This window comes from Vicugna pacos, chromosome 3 (assembly GCF_048564905.1).
Source record: "Vicugna pacos chromosome 3, VicPac4, whole genome shotgun sequence".
In the NCBI taxonomy this organism is placed as follows: Eukaryota; Metazoa; Chordata; class Mammalia; order Artiodactyla; family Camelidae; genus Vicugna; species Vicugna pacos.
The window spans coordinates 351,763-365,227 of record NC_132989.1 but is presented as its reverse complement, the minus strand read 5'-3'; the positions used below and the strand labels follow the sequence as shown (position 1 = coordinate 365,227).

Sequence of the window (13,465 nt, the reverse complement as noted above, 5' to 3'; positions counted from 1 at the left end):
ACCTGGGCCTTACTCCATGCTACCTTCACAGACATCTTTGATCCTTTCCTTTTTATGATCTAAACATGCCTAAAATCAGTTCGCTTTTTCCCAGTGACTGTCCCACCGCTCTGGTGGAAGCCACCAACACTGCCCATCTGGACCCACGAGTCTCCCAAGTGGCCTTCCAGCTGCTTTCCCCTACTTGAGACAAATGGGATTGTGTCACTCCCGTGCTTTTAACTCTTTTCAAAACCACTGTTCTTAGAAGAAACTCCAAGTTCTTCACCTGGTGAAGGTGTTTGCCATGAAACTGTCAGCTCAGGGTGGGCAGGACCCCCCTCCTCCTTGGCCCTCCCCTTTCCCCCAGGCCCCACCCTCTCCCCCTCAGCCCCGCCCTCTGGCACAGTGCTGGCTCAGGAGGACCTGCTGAGCTACAACAGCCTGTATTCTAACCCTAGTCTTCAGTTCTTAGCAAAGTGCTTCACTTATCCATACAAATCCAAGGTAGATTAGAAAGATTTTAGATGTTGAGCTAGACTATTGATTTGGGCATTTTGCACTAGCAACCTGCAAGTAAATGTTCTAATGATTCTGTCTTCTTAAAACAACACCCAGATTTAAGTAGTATTTTGTGGAATATCTTCGGAGTAAAAGGGACTGTACTTTTACAGACTTTATGTTTTATTACATGAACAACCCGGACAGGGTCACAAATGGAACCGCCTCATAAGTGACAGAAGACAGGTGAGAGGCACAAAGCAACAGGTCGCAAAGATGGTAAAAGCAAAGTTGTTTTGCCAAACCCCCCCAAAATTTCCTGAAAGAACCAAAAATTCTGAATTTTGAAAGAAAAAGTCTGTCATGTAGAGAAATAAAATAATCCTCTTCGTCAGGGTTTCAAATCTTACTCCAGATTTTTTAGCAGGCCATACTGAATCCTAGCACAGAAATATCTGATGTACTAGTGGTGAGTAAGTTCCAGGAAAACTGCAGTAATTCCTCCACTTGTGTAAGGACATACACTCACTTGCTGAAGGTGAATGTAGACAGCATTCTGGAGAAATTCGGAAGCTTCCAGGCTCCGCTTCTTGATGCCGAGGACACGGACAGCTTGGAAGCATGCTTCTAACTCGGTCACCGGCATCCTTACACTACAGGGGTAAACGGAGACTCTCAGTCAAGAGCAGAGATGTTCCTGTCGTGTCTCACAAGCCGTGCCTCAGGGACTCAGTGCCCTGCAGCAGCCCGGCCCCAGGCGAGGACCCGCAGCGTGGCCCACCCAAGCAGGAGGGGCACTGTGCTTGAGAAAGCCCATCCCCGATGGGGGCAAGAGGGGCTGGTGGGATTGAGTGAACCTATAAATGCTCACAGAAATATGCCTGCATTAATTCAAGTGATACAAGCAACAGTAGCAGGCTATTAAACAAAATTTCAATTGTCAGTGGAAATTTTGCCATTCCTTTCCGCTTGTCCCCTACACTCTGAGACAGGCTTAGGCTCTCTCACACCTGCAGCTCTGAAGCAATAGTTGTGAAGTCATTTTACTTTGTTACAAGTGCCCTCGCTCCCCGTTTCACTGTGTCTGTCCTCTCTTAACACAGTCGGATATCTTCCTGGATCTCTATCTGAGTTCCTTTCTCCTCCTACTCAGATCCTGAGATAAAGGACAAGTGAAGACACATGACCAGAAAAGGCACTGTGACTTGACTGAATTCCACAGTGACCCCCTAGATGAGTGCTGCCCACATCTTACCTTCGATTCTCAAGGTTCTGCCCAGGGTGACATCCAGCCCAGAGAGGTGGCCCAGGCCAATTAAAAGCTAAGTGGCTTGGGCACGGGGACAGGTGCAGGAGCTGGTTCCGGAGCCAGGCCCCTCCCCACCTCTGTTCCCCTCTCTCCCAAGGCCCCGCTGCCAAGCACTCAGGCTCCTTGATCTTATGTCCTTCTCTTCTACTCTACTCCAAACCCTTTTCCTTTTCCTTTTTTCCCTAATTATCCCCAGCTGGAGTGATTTTACAATCGCAGTATCTGAAAAAATTTCCTGCAGCCAAAGAAGAGGTCTCCAGAGGTCAATGCCCATATGCTGGTTCCTGTAGAGAGCCGCTGGCTAGGGGTACCCTCACCAACACTCACGAGGCATCAGACATGTTGCAGGGTCGGCCACCCCCAACAAGAGTTTGCTGTGACCCCAATGCCTGCTCAGCATCCCTGCTCACAAAAATATAGTTGGCCCACTTATCGGTTATTAAGAAGCAAAAATACAAAATTGCTCATGTTTCTTACTAAAATTATCTATGAAGCAGAAAAGGGAATTGTAATACAAAAGAACAATTTTGACCCCATGTTAGGTCTGTTCCTTTGGCTTTAACCATGTGCCCTGTTTTCTAGGCTCAGACTTGCTACCTCTGCACCATTTGTAAAAGAAAGTGGCCTTTAGACTGAAATATCCAGGACAGCCTATTCTCCAGGCCCTGATCTTGAAGGATGCTAACTCATCTGCGCTTATGTAGAGACGGTAAGTTGCAAAATAAATAACCTTTGTTTGTTTTGGAGGTTTTACAGGGGCAACATGATTTGATCCACATGGACAGCTGCAAGAACAGCGGTTTCAAAGGACAAACAATTCTTACAGCAAGTTTCCAACAACCAACCACACCCCCGCCACTTTTTAGTATAAAAGGAGACTGAATTCTGACTTGGGGAAGATGGTTCTCCTGGACATCAGTCTGCCATCTTCTCGGTCTGCCAGCTTTGCAAATAAAGTCACTATTTCTTGCTCCAACACCTCATTTCCCAGTTTATTGGTCTGCCATGCAGCGAGCCGTCCGCAACAAATGACTGCATTGGAGGTAGTATGTGTCCACTGTTTCCTCGTTTCCAATATGTAACATGCAGATTATTTATGATCTAGTGCAAATAATTCATCAAAGACAACCACAAAAACAAAATATACTCACCCAGCTATCAATACTGAAGTCAAAACCTGCCAATTTTATATGCTGTTTAAGAACACAACCAAAAAACCTAATATAGGGAGTTGATTCCACAGAAACAAAATTATTTCTACTTCTTCAAAACTTTTTCTTTTCTTTTCTATTTTATTATTTTTTTTGCTTATTGAAAAGAAAATAAAAGTCAAGTCATTTTATTTCATGTATTTTTGTTATATCTACATACTTTAAATACTACAAAGAGATTTAAATTGCAATAAAAAATTGTTCATATATTAGTATAAATATATATACACAATCAATGGGGATTAGGAAAGGAATGGACATTTACTAAAAATCCACTGCAATCCAGTCTTTCACAAGTATATCCTGGAATATAAGCTCTGTGATCCAGGGGGCCTCACCCACATTCTCACTGCCGAGTCCCTTAGTAATCAATTACTAAGGCACCAGCATAGAACCATGTGATCAGTATTTTAGGAATAAATGAGGGAATTAGCTCATTCAATTCTAAAACAAAAACCCTAAAATAAATACTGAACTTATTTACAGATAAAGAAAATTGGACCCCAAAAAAGTAAAGTTTCTTCCTCAAGATCACAAAGCTAATAACTGCTAAAGGCAAGATTTGAACTCATCTGCCTGATTCTAAAAAATATGGTGGAAATCGCATTCGACTTGGGAGGGTATAGCTGCACAGCCTATCACCGTATCTTTGTTCATATCTAGCCTCAGACAGCCTGAGACAGCACCCCATTACTATGGAACTCGAGGGCAAACAGAAACAATAAGGATTTTATATCCAGCAGTTTCTTAGGTCTCATTTATATAAACTGTCAGCAGGTGAGCAGAAAATCTCTGGGAACCATAAGTGGGTCCAGAGCTTTTTGCTGATAAGAAACTCAATCTATCAGGACAGAGTGACCTTCCCATCAGAGGCCACATGGACATAAACTAAAGGCAGCTGAGCAATGAAAACTAGCAAGACTCTGGAACTCAAGCAAAAAGGATCCCTGCCATCCCCCACCCAGTTGCCTCTTCATCCGCGTGGACACGATGGCAAGGATCTGGGTTCTTGTCCAAGTTACACTATCATGGATTCTCACCCATAAAAATTTATGACTCTATGCTGTCTTAAGTCCTTTCCAACTCAAATATGATGACACCAATATCTCAGCAGAATATCTATGTCTCCACTTCCTATCTTCTAATAGGAGAATATTTCTATGGACAGAAAGCAGAAATTCAATTTCAAATAACATGCACAAAGCCAGGCGAATTTCTGCTTAAGAGACTTTGCTCTCACACTCAGTGAATGAAAATTCAGAAAAAGTGGTCCTTCTCCCTCAGCAAATGGGAGGTAGCCTGATTTTGTGTGTGTGTGTGTGTGTGTGTGTGTGTAAATCAAATACAATCAAGTCTGGGATGTGTACAGATTTTTTTTAATGTCACTGTCATTTCATGGGGATGAGCCAACATTTAAAGTTATTTGAATCTAGTGTTCTGAGACAGTCTCAGGCTCTTTTGCTGGAGGAGGCGAAAGGGGAGAGTAAAGGAGGAAAGAGGTAACTGTAGCAAAGGAGTAACCATACTGCTAGGGAAAGGCAAGACGTTAATTTTGTTCCTCATTGCATCACATACAAATTAGGGACTGTCTTTCTCCCGATGTCTTATCGAGCACTGAGTTGCAGAAGAAGAGGCAACAGCCCATTTCTCACTGACCTTGTGACTGTACGTGGCATTTTATAGACACAAATCATTTACAGTTATCAAACACTGTAGCAGCAGGCCGTAATTCTCCTGTTTTGAGAGACAAGGAAACAGGAGTTCAAAGAGGATGTATAACTTGATAAAAGTCAGAGGACCAGTAAACTAAAGAGGATGAATTCAAACTCAGATCTGAATGCAGAGTCTGCTCTTCCCACTCCCAGGACTGGAAAATCCTTAACACACAGGCTCCCCAGCTCCTCTGCAGTATTCCTGGCACCAAGAATTTCCCATGACGATGGTCTCCAGTTCTCACAGACACAGCGCTCTGTGCAGCCAATGACCTCCATCGGACCTTGATCATCTACCTGCCACGCCTAACAGGCTTCACCATACAGGCAGGAAAGCCAGCTTTCAAGTGCATAAAAAGCCATCCCTGGTCTAACCTGGGCGCTTCTGAGGCTTCTGCAGCCTAAAGGCAGCCATGAAACAGCTCACAGTTTGTACATGAGCCACACTACCTCTCTCCATCTGTCTCCCCACCTGTACTATTTAGCTATGACCATTTTGATAATCTTGGAAACAAATTTTTTAAAACAGAAAAGAAAGGATTCTGGAACAAGAACTTAATACTTACAATTTTAAATGACAAGTTACCAAGTGAGTATTGTCAAACCGAATCTTCCTTTCTAAATGTCAGTTTTAAGTATTTAAAAATATAATAGCAAAAAATCCTCAGTTACAAAAGTAACAAAAACATAAACAATAATCTGGAATAAATTCAAAACTAATGCCCATGTTCTAAATGGAGAAACTACAGGACTGTACTGAGGGGTAAAGTAAGAGGTGTGGATGTAGAGACATCAACATATTGCATGGAGGAAAGCAGTTTTGTAAAGATGTAAGTTCTCCTATGAATAATTCAAAACTTACTAAAAAATCCCATGAAAACTCCAATCTGAGTTTTTTTAACTTGAATAAAATATTTTTGAATTCTTCAGGAATAATAAAGTCATAATTCTAGACAAGAAAATTTGGGATGGAGGAAAAGAATAAAAAAATCAGACTGCCAGTTATTAAATAAATTTTTACAATATGTAAGATATGGTGCTGGAGTAAGAAAGTAAGATTGACAGAAATAAACCATGAGCTCAAAAAGAGACTCTAGTGTATATAAGTATTTTGTACAGGTGGGATTTCAAATCAAAGAGCAAAGTACGACTTCAATATTTGTCCTGGGACGATCAGGGAATCACCTGGAAAGAAGAAATTCTATTCCTGTCATAATGACCACAAGATAAATTGCAGATTGTGATGTAAATATTAACAATTACTAATAACAGCAAATACAACACTTTGCTCTTATTAACTCAACTTACCCTTACATTAACAAGCACTATTATCATCTCCATCTTAGAGACTACAAAACCCTACAGAAGAGATGTAGTCCATTATAAGAAAGTATTTCTAAGAATAATGTCAAAGATAAAACCCATAAGGAAGTCATTTAATATCTGAAGAATATTTTGAGCCACAACAAAAATAAAAAACTTCCTGAACAAAATGAAAGGCAAGAAATGACAAGAAAAAGCTCTGAGATACATGTTGATGAAGTCAAGAAGTTAATTTTCATAACATACAAACAGCTGTCACAAAGCAACAAGAAGCTCCCTCACTTAAATGTGTGCAAAGGACAAAAGGGATCATTCATTTTAAAAAAGTCAAATGGCTAATGAGTGAAAAATGCTTAATAGCTCACTAGTCATCAAATGCAAACTAAAACAATGAAAAAGCACTTTTGCTTATCATAATGGCAAATATTTTTAAGATATTCTAGCTAGTGTCCATCTGTGTGAGAACAAACCATGAGCGAATTTTCGGAGGACCACAAGTCAATGGATATATAAACTCTGAAAAACGTACATACACACAGACTCAACTCCACTTCTGGGAATCTTTTCCTATAGGAAAAAATAAAATCAGTCCAAAAAAATTTACCCATCAGTGCATTTACACAGCAGTGTTTACAAAGGTGGGAAGAATAACTGAAGTGAAATCATATCCAGCGATAGACAATTGGTTACATAAGTAATTGTGCATCTTTTCATTCCCCAATGGAGAAGGACTTTCTAGAGTCACTTGAAAGGATTCTGTGATGAATATAAATGTCACATCCAGGGACTAAATTTCCAGAAGCCTTAACCAAAGAATACTCATACAAGATCATAGGAATGTCTGTACAAGAAGGATGCCAGACAAACATCCTTTCTGACAGTGGAAAATGGAGAAAACTTAACTGTCCACCATCAAGATAATTATGCGGTAAATCACAGCGAGCTGCAGGTGCTGAGGGAGCCTGCGTTCCGGCATGGTCCAGGGCCTTGTCCACAGCACTCTTCCACCAAATGTGTCTGTGGACAAGAGACGACACCAGCACATCAGGAGACCCCTCCAATCTATCTGAAAGGACCGTGTGAGTCTGGAGTGGGAGGACGTCTATGATATACCCCTGAGTGAATAAAGCGAGCTGCAGAAAAACATATAGTATGGTCTCATTTTTAAATAAAGCATATATACACACACATATAAATTGATTTCTCATATGTGCATATATATGTATCTCATAGGCATAAAGTCATGAAATATATATAGCAATTTTTCAACAGCTTTTACCTCAGGAAATAAGGGGAAGGGAGATAGGGGACTTCCTCTACCACCACAGTTCTCTTTTCAGTATTTCAGTAAAGTATACTTGGAATTTAAAAGTTTATTGGAGCCCGAATTAAAATGGACGATGCCTCCATAAGACAGAATGCTATACTGGTCATTAAAAATCATGCCAGGGGAGATAGAATATTGTAGAAAAACATGTAATAAGCCAAATGGGAAATGAAGTTCTCCACACAGTAAACAGGCACAGAGTGCTTGCTGGTTTTTTATGACAGAGGTGATACACACTGACGAAAAGAACAGAAAATAGATGTTAACGTGTTAATTATTATCTCTGAGTAGCGGGACCAGGATAGTCTCTTTTGTCCCTTTTTTCAAACTTATTATATTAAATGCATATTATTTTTCATCTGAAAAAATCATTTTTAGGTGTGTAGTACCACGCAATGGAGAATAATACATGAATACTTACAGAAACAAGTAACTAGGAGACATGGCAGCAGCGCCACATAGTGTAGAACGGGTGATCCTGATTAACACCGCGCAGTTACATAAGGACCCACAGAGTGAGAGCACCTGCTGTAACAGGGCATGGCCCCCTTCTAGTTGTCAGTTGTGTCTTCAGGGCTGAGGCAGTTCTGAGCACGACCAGTGTCAGTGCTGGTGTCTGGATGGATACCACTGGAGGTGAGGGCACCTGCAAGCAGAGAGGAAGAACAGAAATCATCCTCTGCCTTTTCTGTCTTGTGCCGGAGCCTGCCGGCAAAACGAACAGGTCCGAAGACGCGGTCGACACGACTAAGAAAAGAAAGCACACAGACACAGAATGGGATCGAGAGGGACGAGTCTTACACTGCTAAAGAACAGGCCAGACACCGCCAACGCAGTTTATTTTGCAACTCTTTTTATAGTATGCAAGAAGGAAGAAACATTGAATACCAGAAAGATTACATAGATTTCTTTACGATTTCACTCATGTTTACCTCAAGGAATGACATTTACAATCATCAGTCTAAGGAGTCCTGTTTTTGCCCTTATCTTATTTTTCTTGGGCAAAGAACAAAACACAGAAACTCCTTCCGGGAAAACATCTGTTAATCCTTTATCTTAAGAACGTAGGGGTGGCGGGACAGAGAATCCTCCCAGAGCTAAGTCTTATTAACAGAGCTATTAACTCCCGGATACCAGACCTTCAATCCATGAGGCAGCTCCCCGCAGGTGCTGTGTCTTGTAAATCAGGACAGTTAACTCCTGTCTACCAGACTCTCACTTAATGAGTCAGCTCCCCGTATCTCCCCCTTTCTTTTTCTAAAATTTCCCTACCTTTTTGTTCTTTGCCAAGGAAAACGTTATTTAACCTTGTGATTTAGGCTTAGAAATTCTGGAAAACATTAATAGCCTTTGAGGAACAAAATTGCTAAACGCTTGGAAAAAAGCATGGTCCACAAAGTAAAATCATCAAAACTACAATACAAATAATTATAAGATTCTTCCACCAATCACTCTTAAACCAGGAAAGAATTGTACTTAAAACCAAAGGATCAGGATCAGCCATAGCGTCTACTTGTTTTTGAATATCCATTACAGCCTGAGATACATTTCCTGATAAATCAGGAATAAAAACGCAGCATTCTATCTTAATTATAGCGCACGTCCCGCCTTGAGCTGCAGTAAGAATATCTAAAGCCATGCGGTTCTGTAGAACTGTTTTTTCCATCTGTTTTTGTTCTTCATTTAAATCTTCTATTGCTTTCTTAGTATCTATTAATGCTTGCTGAGTAAAATTAGTAAGCGCATCAAATTTTAACATAATATCTGTATTCCCCAAAGAAGGTACAAAAACTGCAGCAAGATAATCATACCATTTAAAAACAGAACTAGACCATCTAGCATGTAGGTATGGGAGATTCGCAGGAATGCCAGAAATTGTTTGTTTAATTCTTCCAGGAGCGAATACAAAACCAAGAGTACAACGCCCAACCCATCCAATAGGAAGCCAGGGCCAAAGATATCTTCCACAAACCCATTTCGTTCCATTTGGGGCTACCCATCGGATTCCTGGATTCAAAAGCCAATCAGATCCTGGCCAAGAAACAGACTTATTAGGAGAAAATGTTACATCAATAATTTGTTTACACAAAGATGGTGTTACATGTCCCATTGGCTTCAAATCAGTACTATTCAATGGCTGATTTCTGTATCCTATCTTATGTTCTTTTAGCTCCCAGCAAATAGGTGCTGCTGCAACCTATTGTCCATTCTCAGGAGTCATCCAAAAGTATTCATCCCAAATTTGATAGAAGTCTCCCTGATATCGAGCAGCTTCACGCTTCTTGGGCCTGTTATCCTTTTTGGAACCATCAAGATTGGAATTATAAGCTTTTGTTATGATATCATAACTTCTATTAATATTAAAAGCATGTTAGAACTAATGCCCACATCTTTGCACCAGGATAAGTGTGAAATATTATGATTATGGAGACTAATATACATTTCTTTTTGCTGAGTAAGAAAACTACATAAAGCAGGCAAATTATTTTTTGCAATAGGTAAAATCCACCAAGGCAACCCTCCAACTGAGAGGGGCATAGCTCCGCAGACCCAGCAATTAGAAGAATTATAAAAATCAGCGTAAGAATGTGCCCAAGAGAGAAATACATTGCCATGAGCAGTGGGAAAATGCGTATTCATAATAGCACAGGCCAAGCCCAAAACTAGAAACATCAGAGAGGTTTTAGGTTGTTTCGTGGTTCCAGCAATCTCATTCGCCTGTTGAATCAGGCTCTGCAGTTGCTTCCTCGTCGGTAGGGGGTGTTTGTCCTCCAGGGTTAATGCCTTCATTTTTCGGGTGAGAGACTTCCTCCGCCGTGCGTACCAGCCTCTCCGGTAACCAGCGCGGTGCTTCGGCATCCTGGGGAAAAACACAAACATGGCCTCGACCCCATATTAACACAGGGTCGGGTCCTTTCCATATTCCAGTTATAGGATCCTTCCACCGTACTAAAGGTTTCTGCTTATTACTATTATCATTAGCCCAGAACCTTTGTGCGGCAGATGCTCCTTCTGAGCCCAGTTGTAAAAAATTTAAAATAAAGAGGGCATGGTTTAGATAATTTTGGGGGTTCCTGGATATAATTCTTCCTTTTTTATTTTATGTAATTGATTTTTAAGGGTTTGATGGCTTTTTTCTACAACATCTTGTCCCTGTGGGTTGTAAGGGATTTTTGTTTTATGACATATATCTAGGCGGGCACAAAAAAGTTGAAAAGCTTTTTCCGTACAACTAGGGCCATTATCTGTTTTTATTATTTTTGGGATTTTCATGACAGCGAAACACTTTAAGCAATGTGTTATACAGTGTTTGTTGGCTTTTTCAGTTTGTAATGTAGCATGGAGAAAATCTGAATAAGTATCAATAGTTACATGAACGTACGGAGTATTTTTAAACTTTCGAATATGGGTGACATCTATTTGTCACAAATGATTGGAACTAATACCTCTTGGGTTAAAACCATACTGGGGAACAGAAACAGTTTGAGGACAAATGGAACAATTTCTGACGATCTGACGAGCAGCTTTTCGAGGAATTTTAAATTGAAGTCTCAAACTATTACCATTTTGATGATGTAGATGATGAGACTGTAAGGCAAGCTGTTCTTGGGAAAGAAAAATTCTGGTAGCTGTGTCTACAGTTGTATTATCTTTAGCAAGAGGACCTGTTAAATTAGAATGAGCTCATAAATGACCAAAATAACAAGGATGTTTTTTGGATTGAAGAAGTTGTTGAATATTAATGAAAAGATTGTGACCCAGGGAGTTAACAGTTTTTATATATGGGACAGTTTTTAATACATTTAATGTACGAACTATATATTGGCTGTCTGAAAAGAGATTAACGGGAAAAGTGGAAGTAGTACTCAGAACAGCCTGTACGGCCATTAATTTTACCGTTTGTGCGGAGGAACCAGACTTTTTTCAAGAAATAAGTTGGTCTTTAATTTTATAAGCAGCAATACCGCTAGAAGAGCCGTCAGTAAAAACCGTGAGGGCTCCAGCAATAGGATGAGATTGAGTAATTCTCGGGAATACGAAAGTATGTAGTGTTGTAAATTATAAAAATTTGTCTGCTGGGTAATGATTACTAATTTTTTTAGCATAGTGAGCTAAAGCAAGTGTTCAGTAATCATTAAACTGGAAAAGCCAATCTTGCTGTTTCTGAGTATAAGGAACGCAAATGAGAGCAGGGTATTTTTCCAGATAAGAAACGGAGTCTTCTTTCTGTGGCGATTAAGGTAGCAACAAAATTAGGATAAGGAACTAAGGCTTTGGAGGGAGACACATTTAAATGAATCCACAAAAATGGGGCATCTTGATACAATACGGCAGTGGGCTTATGAACAGTGGGTAAAATATAATGTCCCCAATCTTTATTATAATCACAATATTTAACTTGTTGGGAGAGAGCAGTTTCGACAAGGGATAAGGCTTGTCGAGCTTTTATAGTAAGTACACTAGATGAATTAGGATCTGGATCTTCTTTTAGGGTATCAAACAAAGGTTTAAGCATTCCAGTAGCAAGCTTTAGATATGGCCGTATCTAATTTATATTTCCTAACAATTTCTGAAAATCATTTAGAGTTTTTAAACAATCCTTACGAAGCTCAATTTTCTGAGTCTGAAAATGCTGGTCAAATAATTGAAATCCCAAATATGATAAAGGGGGAAATTTCTGTACTTTCTCTGAGGCTATAATTAATCCTTGTTTCAATAGTTTTCCAGTTAGGGTTCCAAAAGCAGATAGCAAATATCCTTCGTCTTTATGAGCCATAAGAATATCATCCATATAATGTATCAAATAAATAGAAGGGCATTTCCGCCGAAAGCTTTGTAGCGCCTGAGCTACATATTTTTGACATAATGTGGGGCTATTTGCCATTCCTTGAGGCAAAACCAACCAATGATACCGCCTCATGGGTTCTGCAAAATCATTAGAATGAACACTAAAAGCAAAACGTTTGCAATCCTGTGGTGCAAGAGGAATTGTATAAAAACAGTCCTTCAAATCAATAATAATTTTATAAGTATTATCAGGTATGGCCATGGGAGAAGGCAATCCAGGTTGCGATGATCCCATGAGTTCCATAGTTTCATTTACATTTCGAAGATCTTTTAATAATCGCCATTTTCCAGATTTTTTCTTTATCACAAATATAGGAGAATTCCAAGAATTAGAAGGAGCTATGTAGCCACGATCAAGTTGTTCCTGCACCAATTGTTCCGCGGCCTCAATCTTTTCTTTTGTAAGGGGCCATTGATCAACCCACACAGGCTCATCAGATTTCCATGTTATGGGGTCGGCATGGGTTGCAGGATAATCAAAGGCACATGCTAAAATTATCCAAGACCTGTGCCTGCATAATTAGGATTGGGTTTAATAGGTTCCATAATTCCTTCTCCATTCTTTCCTAGCCCTTGGCTTGGAAGCAAGCCCTGATCCAAAAGCTGATTTGTGACTTTCACATTAGGACTATATAAATAGACACCCATACAAGACATAACATCTCTTCCCCATAAATTGACTGGCAAACCGGGGAGCACATAGGGCTGAAATTGTCCGGTATGCCCCTCATCATCCTTCCAAGTCAGGACTGCGGAACTCTGCTCTGGATTATGAGATTACCCTATACCCTGTAATGTAGACAAAGCTATTTGTTTCGGCCAATGCTGAGGCCAATTATTAGAAGAAATTACTGATATATCGGCCCCTGTGTCTAAAATTGCTTTAAACTTCTTTCCTTGTATATATAAAATTAATTCAGGCCGTTGGACACCTATACTCTGAACCCAATAAGCATCAGAAGACCCAAACCCATTAGAGCCTCGTTTTATATCAGAAGGGATACATCCAGAAGACAACAAAGGTAAAAAGCAAAAGCTGTGCAATCCGATGTCCTGATTGAATTACTGTTATATTTTTTGGGGAGTGAGCCATAATCTTAATTTCTCCTTCATAATCTGAATCAATAACACCAGGGGCAACTAGAAGTCCTTTCATAGTCGAGCTACTTCACCCTAAAAGCAAACCCATGGTTCCCTCAGGGAGAGGTCCATATATTCCAGTAGGCAGGGCTTGCATACCCATTTCAGGTGTTAA

At 40.2% G+C, this 13,465-nt stretch overlaps 1 protein-coding gene and 1 pseudogene across 1 annotated transcript in view; both read right to left on the bottom strand.

Moving 5' to 3' along the window:
- Nucleotides 1-13,465, bottom strand: part of LOC140690632 (uncharacterized) — a 168,037-nt gene that overhangs the window by 43,700 nt on the left and 110,872 nt on the right. Inside the window, exons 2-3 of the transcript XR_012065909.1 lie at nt 7,784-8,008; nt 7,112-7,168 (exon numbers count right to left, since the gene is read on the bottom strand). The gene's annotated coding sequence lies outside the window, so the exon portion shown is untranslated. Of the gene's footprint in view, nt 7,169-7,783; nt 8,009-13,465 lie in introns of the transcript that reaches the window.
- LOC140695743 (trafficking protein particle complex subunit 9-like) overlaps nt 6,934-13,465 on the bottom strand; it is a 54,056-nt pseudogene continuing 47,524 nt past the window's right edge.